Raw genomic sequence first — 10,000 nt, 5'->3', positions numbered from 1 at the left:
ACAGCAAAGTTATAAGAGATAAAGTGGAGTGTCACATAGCAGATATTGAGAAAACGTGTTCTGTTGTAGCATTTAAGTGTGTTTGGAGAGTAAGCGATGAAGAAATTCAACAAGCCTGGAATTGAATCTGCGAAAAGCGAGATGAATGTGATTTGGACTTGTCGAAACTGAGCGAGGTTTGCTTTTTCTTTTCGGCAATAAGCACCTCAAAGCTTGACAGCAAAAAGAAAAAATCAACAAAATCAGATGAAGGACGAGAAATCGACAAGTCTAACGAAGAATCTGCCATAAACCCCTCTCAAATTTCAACGCCTGGAAAGCAAGTTTTCCCAGCAATTTCGTATTGGGTGGCTTGCCAAACTCAAAATGGTTCAGCTGTTAATCCCATGAAAATTCAACGTGCTCTTGGGAAATGTGGCCTCGAGTTCTATCTTTCCAGGGCATCAAGAAAAAAAAATTCTCACGACTTAAACCAACTCTGCCAAGTTTTAAAAGATCACAAGAATCCTTGCCTGATGAATTTTGTGGAGGCTTCTTATCAGCATTGTCTCAGGTTAGTATACTCAATGCAAAACTGTTACAGTAAAGGCTATAGTTAACCAAAGAAATCAACACCTAGAAGTCCACCCTTATTGTTGCCATCTTCTCGTTGTCAAGCAATGTCTCTAATTAACTGTCTTGACTCAAATAAGTAACAATATGCAAGGGTGCAAGTGGCTAATTAAGTGCGATTTAGACCATCTGGGAATTTCAACACGAAAAAGAGCATTAATTCAAACTTTGATGCGCTACTCAAAAATTTATTCTTAGATAGTAAACTTGTTTTTTTTTTATTCTTTATTGACAGCGCCCTTCAAGACGAAATAGATATTAGTGATGAAGAACAGTCTCAAGAAATGTTGTCGACAGAAAATGTGGTTCGTGTGCGAGTGCTTAGGGAAGAATTCAAACCGATGATGACTACATCTATCCGAGAATTGCGCTGCGCTGGTTTGACAATCGATTGTTTTGGTCTCCATGAAAACGAAAGCAGCACCCCGGGCATAGAAATACCGTGTACACCACATAAGCCATTGTCTTGCCCACTAACAGTTCTTTGTAACGACATCCATGCCGCAATGAAAAAGGTTCAGTTTAGTGTCTACCGGGGAGATGTGTACAAGAAAGTTGCAGAATCACAGTTTACTTTCAAGTTCCTTTGCTCCATGAATTCATTTCTGTTAAATCTTATGGGGAACGAGTGCTTCAAAGACAGGCTTGTCCAACATTTTCAACGAGTTCTACCACTTCTGAGTGAGCCAGAAAGTTCCCTGGTTGGCCAACTTAACATAGATCGAAACTTGGTTGAAGTGCAGAATGGCTGGTTTTGGTCTTTCTCTGAAGGAGCTTTTGTACAAGGAGTGATCCGAGAATCAGAGGTGAGAGCATACGTTTTCATCAGTAAAGGTTGTTTTAATTCCGTTATCACAATTTCCTTGGCTACAATTTATCTGCTGGCTAAAATGACAATGTATCTGTTCAATAGAAAAGTCGCTTTTCTATTACTATACAAATATAATTAACCTTGGAATATGTCAAATCAAGTGCTATTCAGTTTCGAGTTACCTAATGTAGGACTACTCCACGTTGGTTGGCGGGTAAAGGTTTCTACTTGTTTTACCTATTTATTACATGTTTGTATGTTTTAACAGTTCTTTTTTTTTCTGTTTTCTACAGCGAGGTATCACATCACCAAGAGCGTATGTCCACTATGACAGCCTCCAAGAGCCCGATCCTAAATACTTCGAGCAAATTCTAACCAATAGCCTACCTGAAGGGCAAATACAACAGTTTTGCACTGATTTCCTCGCGCTATTCAGAGATAAAGAACATAAGCGACCTGTGCCATGTGCCATCGGAGCTTCTGACAGCGGCAAAACGAGCCTGTTCAGCCTAGTGTTTCAAATTGTGCCGTTAAGCCGAATTGCTCGCGTAACCAAACAGAAGAGCTTTAACAAGTCGATGATTGACGGCTCCACGGAAGTTATCTTTCTCGACGAGGCATACAACAACCTGCTCGACATTGATGACTGGAAGATAATTTGTCAAGGCGGTTTTACATCCCACGATGTAAAATGGAAGAAGGCCCAGGGGTTCCACTGCCGTGCAAGTATGTACATTACATGTCAACAAGAGATGGACTTTGGCGAGGCCCACAATGACTCGCTGAACCGAAGACTTTACAAGTACTTCTTCAGAAGCTTGCCGCAAGTTAACCCGGAGGCCAACCAGTGGCTGTGAGAACATGCAATGGACTGCATCGTATGGGCCCAAAAGATGGTTGCTACAAACTCCACTACCGCACAGACTGGAAGGACTTTAGGAGATCGTGAGGACGGTTTAGAAAGTGAAGACATTCAGAGAATTTTGTCCGTTTCCCTACTGGATAGCACGCCCCCGAGTGCAACACGAAGGGCGGTGAAATCTCACTCACGGATGAAGAGGAGAGTGAAGCCAAAAGCGACAGGTCCGATGAAAATGAAGATAACAACCACATAAACAAGCTTCGCCATGAGCTCGAAAAGGCGGTGCCGGGTGGGTTTCGGCACAGATAGCTGAGCATGCTCCTGCGAAACGCTCAAACAGAGCACAAAGCCATCCAAGATCGTCAAATCGCCGGACGTCGACGATATCTAGTAAATTTGGGAGTGACCAGCAAATCACAGGCAGATCGACTGATTACACATCCTGACGAGCCACTACCAACTGACCTCGCCCGCAGAGAACAAAAGGCCTTGAATGATAGGGCAGAACGTCTCGAAAAGCAAAGGGAAAGAGATGAACAGGAGAAAGTCAAAAAAGCATTCTCTAATCCGTGGCTGTCAGAAATAGAAAAAGAAATGGCTGAGAACAATATGCGTTTAGAGAGGCACAGACCCAGTCTTTTGGAGATTGATTGTGAGAAACTCCATGCATTTCACGAAAAACAAGGTACCCTTCGCCTGCAGATGGCCATGGAAAAAAGGAAAGAAATCTGTGTGAAACGTGGATTAGTGGATCCTAGGTACGCGAGTTCCGTCAGAGATGTCTACTCACCCTTACCGGTTATCGTCGAAGGTAGCAACCAAAACATGTCTAGACCAACGGCTGCAAACGACGATGGTAATACGCCAAAGACACCATCTTACGACCCGCCTGAGGACACGCACCAGACGATGTTTACTCTACCTACGAGCCAGGAGGTCGTCGAATCGGAGAGCGTGGACATGTTCATTACACCAAAGACACCTTGTTACGAGCCCTCATTTGATGAAAGCATTTGCACAGGCTCTTCACCATTACTGAGGCGAGTACCCTCACCTGACAACAGACCTTCGAAGCGAGCAAGACTCTCGAGAAGCCAAACAACCGAGGGACAGAAACGGGTGACTAGCTTTTTCAGTTCGCAGAAACGTGTCAAAAAGTAGGATCAACTTAGGTGCCCGACATGCAATTTAAGATATACTAAGTTAAACTAATTTGAAGGCCTTTATGCCCGGAACACTTGTATTATTAATGCTTTGTTGTCAGTTTCAAATACCATGATGGCATGGTCATGCCGAGGAATTCAGTCATTAAATAAATATTGACGTTATGGATTTAGCTTACATTATCTCCTCTTTCTATATTTGTTTTTGCATTTTACGTAAGGCTAAAGTTTGCAATAATCCATTTATTTGAGTTCAAGAATTTAAGATAGCTACATGCCCTTGAGTTCGTTCGTTAAGTAGGACCTTGTCAACGCTCCATCAATTTTGAATATGATCCAAATCTTCTAGCGGCTCGGCTCAGAAGAGAGTTAGCCATTCTTCCCTTTTGGAACTGAAAGTCGGGGTCTGTTAGAATCGCTTTCCATTGCCCAAATCCATACCGTTTAAGTCCAGCTTTGAGAAATTTGTCTTCCTCGGGGGTGAACATTAAACTCTTTCGTCGTGTGCTTGTTTCGGTCACTCTGAACGCATTTTCGTGCCTCAATTTTGGCACTCCTACTAAAGGCTCGCGTGTTGTATCTTTAATTACGTCTTCTTCGTCATTAGAAGACGTATCGGTTTTGCCAACATCTTATTCTTGTGAAGAACTTGAATTCTCAGAAAGCCTGGAGCGTACGTCCATCTCTAGCTCTGATCCCCTCTCGCCCTGTAGTCTTTCCAAAAATGCATGCGCTTTGCTGGCGACTTCGCAAGATCGCCGTTTTTGATAGTGAACTCTTGCCACAACAGAGCTGTGTTTCTGGTCCTCGGAGATCGCATCTTGCGCGCTGCTGCTAAGAGTTCTAGAGCTTGCCGTCTCCACTATTTGGCGGTAGCGAGTTGGGTGAACATACTTGCCTGTTGCATCGAACACCAATTTACTCATTGCTTCTCCTAGCTTGTTATGCTGTCGACCATTTCTCGTGACTAAAACATAATCACAATTAGGCTTGAGAAGTGGGCAAATGTGGTTGATGTAGCCTTCCAGGACTTGCATACTGGTGTCTGTCAGGAAAAGCGAATCAAAACCGTACTTTCCAGCTGTCTTGAATTGTTTTTGGTCTATGAATCCGCCGTTAGTCTTAGCTTTGTCAACCATTTCTACAGTTAGACATTGGTATGTCATCGGACGTGAGCCTTTAACCTTGATAAACAAATAGACGGCCAGAAATTTGGTAGCAAACAATAATTCCAGTGGCGAAACAGTATCTGGTTTATCCCTGCATGTTTTAAGCACGCTCTCGTAGCGCGGCAAGTAACGCCCCACCACCTCTAAAAGCTCTTCCATGGTGGCCCAGTGCCCCTTGGCTTCTAAAGCGTCAATATCGAGTTCGCTGGTCCATTGCAACCTCATCATCTTTGAGACGGTTTTTCGCACCCTTTTTAAGTACATTTCTGCTGTGGACAGTCCTCTCCATACTGTTTCTGATGCGCCATTTACTTTTCTGAAATCCGCCAATTCTGCAATGGCGTCCAAGTAACCTATGCGTCTCACGTGTCCGAGTTTCCACTCATCCTGCATCGTATCAACGAATGTAAATAGGAGATTCGGTGAACATAGGCTAAAATCAACAATACCAAATGTGAGTTCCTCTTCGTCTTCGCAACAGAATTTGAGAAACCTTAAACACCTGCTGACAATTTGCTGTGCTTGTCGATCGCTTTTACAACCCCTGCGCTGCCAGTTAGCCATGAGAAAAAACTCTTAGCAATGTTGTTTTTCAAGTCGAATGAGGCAATTGCTCTCGTTGCACGTGGAATCATCCGATCGTTGGCTTCAATTTTCTTGGATTGATTATGAAACGATTCCATTTGAGCACTGTTTGGCTTCTCGTCGAAGTAATAGTACCAACTGTGCTTGTTCTTTACGTGTTTTCTACAGCCTCTTTGCGTAGTGAATCCATCGTGGTTACAAATTTGCACTGGGCAGTGAAAAAGACCATCACAATCATCCTCTTCTAAGTGAAGTCTCTGTGGTTTAGGCGAAGCATTTGCTAACTTTGACCAGTTGACATCCTTGACTCGTTTGTTCATCTTAAGGATTAGCTTGAAATCGATATCATTCTAAAGTATGCACGCACTTATACTAGCAAAAGGGTCCCCAAGAGATCATCCTATTCGCCAATGAGATATTTGTTAGCCCATCTCTGCCCACACTTGGTCATTCTTGCCCCTTGCCCCATTGTTTTCTTGTCCGTATTTGGTACACAATTAATCAAAAGGAACAAAGACACAAGCCTGAACTTGCGCGGGCAAGCCCGAACGCGATTGAACATATAGCGGGCAAGTCTGGTACTTAACTTGATTGTTGAAGGATATATGTTTTGATAAATTTGTATAGCCGAGGTGATTGACAGTAGTTTCAGATAGCCTACGATAAATAGGAACTATTGTTCCCTATTCCTTTTTACACTTGGCGCAAAATGGAACGCTAGTTCCTTTGTCACAAATTTGAAACCTGTTCCCATTTATACGCGGAACATAACACTCATTTTGAGGAACAAAAAACCACCTCGATTAGGAACAATTCCGTTCCTGTTGGGCATGAATAGGAACAATTTGAACCGAAAGGGAACAAGGCGTTCCGAACAGCAGTGGATATGCCAGTAAATAGGAACAATTTGTTCCTTACTGTGTAGAGTGAGAAATTAGATTGGCAACATTTGTTCGCCAATCACTTCGAAAGGAACATGAAGGGAAATCGGAACTGTTGAAAGAGGACCTTTTGTTCCTGAAAAGAGCAAAGAGGAACCAGTTGTTCCTTCTGACTAAAATGAAAAGGAACTTTGTGTTCCAATTTGCTGCAACGGACCAGATTGTTCCGAAATTTGCCGACCGTTGTTCCTATTGTGCAAATAAAGTTCCTATATTGTGCGTTCCTAGGTTGTTCCTAAAGCAATTAAAGGAACAAAAAGCAAAAACGCGCGGAACACTACGGTTTTGAAAAAGACATGTTTCCTTGTGTCGCGTCACTTAAAATCAAACTTTGAAAGTTTCCTCATGTAAAAAACCGCCTGGCAATATTAAGGACAAAAATTCAATTGAAAACTACGGTGTTTTAACCTGAAATGTTGCTATCATTACTTTTGGGGAATGTATATGATGATGATGGTGCTGGTTATGTTTACAGTACAAATAAGATCAATGTTGTAAGATACTGATTTGTAAGTGTTAATAAAAGGTGTTGTATAAAGCTATTTTAATAGGCTGTATTTGCTGATGGCATCCAGATGCAGCTTTTAACATTTTTGCTGGCAAAACGTTTGCATATTTTTAATGGCCCCCCTTTAAGCCATGCATAAAAAATGGTGGCCCACCCCCTATTTGCACCAGGCCCCCCCTTCCGATAAATAATGACCAGTCCCTTAAGAGCCATAATGGCTCTTGATCACCGTAAGATTAAATTAGGCCTGGAAAAAAATCAGTTGAATTTTTTTGTGTTCGACAAGTTTACTTTACAAAATCTTGCCAACAAATCTGGTTGCGTGTAAACCAACCTTTTATACCATTTATACATCGCATCTGAGGTGAAACAGTACTATCATCTCAGTTGTCTCAGTATCCGACTCCTCATCTGAGTCCAAACTATTAAATCCAAAAGTGCCTGAAGCACCTTCAGCACATAATCGAGCTTCTGACCAATGCCGCAATTCCGTCTTTCTAGTGGTTGCTTTTCCGTTGCAATGCAAGCATCGGCAGTATACATGTCTATAGGACTTCTCGGAGCAGTTGCATGAAGAAACTTCATCTCTAGCCCACATGGTTTCGAAGCGGTGAAAAAAGATTTGAAATTTGCTTCCTCCTTCGACTCCGCCATCTTGTTTTGTGCGGTCTCATGGCAGGACCAGCAGTTTTTCAATGAAAGAAAAACTTCGGCCAATAAGAAGGGGTGAATTAAATGTGTAACGAAATGGCGGGAATATCAACTCCCTGCACAGCTCAAGAACAAATGAGATTATTCGTTAAACGTACTTGTACATAAACAGGTCAAAGCCTCGTCCTTTTCTGATGCGAGTGCTGTCTGTTTGGCAAGTGAAAAGTGTGGTGCAATCTCCCTCGTGATTCACTGCAGGAAAGGTTGTGAGTTGCTTCGAAATGAGTGCTAGAAGTGAGGAAAGTTTGTTGAAAGACGTTAATGATGGGAAGAGCGATAGCGATGGTGACTTCTTCGACAAAATTCGCTCGCTATTTGGGGATGCGATTTGTCAAGCACTTCAAAGTAAGCTTAAGAGCCAGTTTCTGTAAATATCAAGAATCCCGCGACAGTTTCAAAATTTTCAATTTCTTCATATTTTGCCCAAATAAACCCTTTAGTGAGTTATTTTCGAAAACACAATTAAAATATCCCAACGCGCTTTAGTTTCTTCAAAATCGAGGAAAGTTTGAAAATCGCCATTTTGGCCTGCCGCAGTCGTTCAAAATAGAGTAAAATTGTGCATTTTCTTTTCGCTCGTACAGCTAAACGCGTTAACGTCTACCAATGACCTTTTAGCAAGTCATAACAGTCATAACATTATTGTCATAACAGTAAAGTAAAACATTAAAGTCATAACATTATTGGTCTTTCTAAATCAGTAGTTTAATTTAGAAAAGGTATTAAATTCTTCATCTTAATGACTGTTTTAACTACCCTTGTCGAAGCGCTTTAGCAAATGAGCAAATTTTAGCTAACTTCTAATCGATAGAAAGCCCACTGGTACATTAAATTTCGAGCCAAAACTGCAACAGCCTTTGAGCCTATACTTTATGTTGTGTTGTGTGAAAATTATCCGCGGCGCGACAAAAGTGTCTCATTGAGACACGAAAACATATGGTACAATTTAGCGTCTTTGCATTCTTCGCATTCTTCGCTTTCCTCAACGTTCTTGGGAACTTAAAAAGCGTTGACCTCAATGCAGACGTTTCTTAACGTTTAATGCTAAGAATCCTTCAACTGCATGTCTGAATTATTCTTTCGTAAAAGATTTTTTTTTACAGGCTGATCAGGATATGCCCCGCAGAAGTGTAATACGCTAGATAATTAAAGACGTGTAATGCAATTAATGCCGACCGCACACAAAAAGCAAAGATAATACAGTATTTTGTCCAGTTACCATTATTTTACTCAAGGAAAGTGGAAATAATTCAATTTTCATTCTTGTTTAATCGTGAGAAAGTCGTAGAAACACCACTAACTAAACTGCCAGGTTGATTCTGGTTTTATAAGTTCCCAGGAATATTGTAAACATAAGGCATGGGGCTCACTTCATAAAGAAGCCCGCTTGCACAATATGTAAACCCGTTCCACGATTACACCAAAAGCCAGTGTACTAAAAAATTACTTGAAAACAAAAGGAAGAACTTGCAGCTAGTGAATCCACAGATCAATACATACGCGAATTTCTTCACGCAAGCTTCAGATAAATAACGAGTAGCGTTCATCAACAGATACATTTGTTTACACATGAAATCAACTACTGTACATATTCTCACCGGTCTGTTTGTAAGCTTTTTCTCAATCCTTGCGAGGATGTTCCAGTCGCTGTCTCTATGGTATTCAGAATCTGTGTTTGGCATCTTGCTTTATGTCTATATTTGGCAACGATAACAGTAATTTCCAAAAAAGTAAGGCAAGATCAATCACGGCTGGATGTCTTGAAACGGCTGAATGAAAATACGGTTCTTGTAGTAAACGATTGGGCCATGAAATTTCTCCCTCAGTTGTATCGTGAATCCCAGCAAGATTGGTTCGGCAAGTCCCATATCCGTATTTATATCAACGAGGGACACAATGTCACTAAAGCAGAAGAGATGCAGGAAGCACTACTCTCGCATGGGGGAGTCAATGGTGTTCGTGTGGCAGTTTTACAGACAGTGCCAGAAATAAATCAAGAACAGAAGATCCCGGGAATAAGCAAACTGCACAATTTCGAGTTCAGCGATGGTGCACTTGTGGCCTGGCGGGCGTACAACATTGGTTCAGGAAAACGTTTTGTGATGGAGAAAAGTACAGGTCAGTTTTACTACGTGTTTTTTACCAGAATTTTAGAAAGTTGGTAATCTGAAGGGGCCTATTAAAGTTGTTTTACTTACGATGAAACAAAACTTTTGAAAGGAACTTTCATAATTTTATGCGTAAAATACATTTATATGCCTGGCAACGTTATCAACTCTGAATCAGTATTTTAAGTATTGATTTATTCATTCAGATTCAAATTTAAACAACAGTTTTCAACAAGGAGAGAGAAATTGGATGCAACCTCAGTCGTACTTGGTTATTAGTATGACTTATCCTTTACCAGTTTTATTTGTAAGTAATCTACTCTTAAGTTCATATTTTATTATTGCAGATGTAAACTACGGTTGGCTCTCCGCTAAGTTTTCGGATGGTAATTTTAAGACGGTATCCATGGTTAGACAACCCAAGGAACCCAGCAGGGAACAAACCGACGTCCCTCAAGAAACTTCTGCTTTGCCTAGCACTGATGATTTGTTCTCGTGTCCACAAGAAGGCTGTGTACGAGTGTTTCAAC

The 10,000-nt window shown here is 41.4% G+C and overlaps 1 pseudogene; it reads right to left on the bottom strand.

Moving 5' to 3' along the window:
• Positions 1 to 4,077: 4,077 nt before the first annotated feature.
• Positions 4,078 to 5,522, bottom strand: LOC140931917 (uncharacterized; annotated as a pseudogene).
• Between the last annotated feature and the right edge of the window lie 4,478 nt (positions 5,523 to 10,000).

The sequence above is a fragment of the Porites lutea genome, chromosome 3 (genome assembly GCF_958299795.1).
Source record: "Porites lutea chromosome 3, jaPorLute2.1, whole genome shotgun sequence".
NCBI lineage: Eukaryota > Metazoa > Cnidaria > Anthozoa > Scleractinia > Poritidae > Porites > Porites lutea.
Note: the sequence above shows the minus strand (reverse complement) of the source record. Positions and strands in the feature narration are given on the sequence as shown.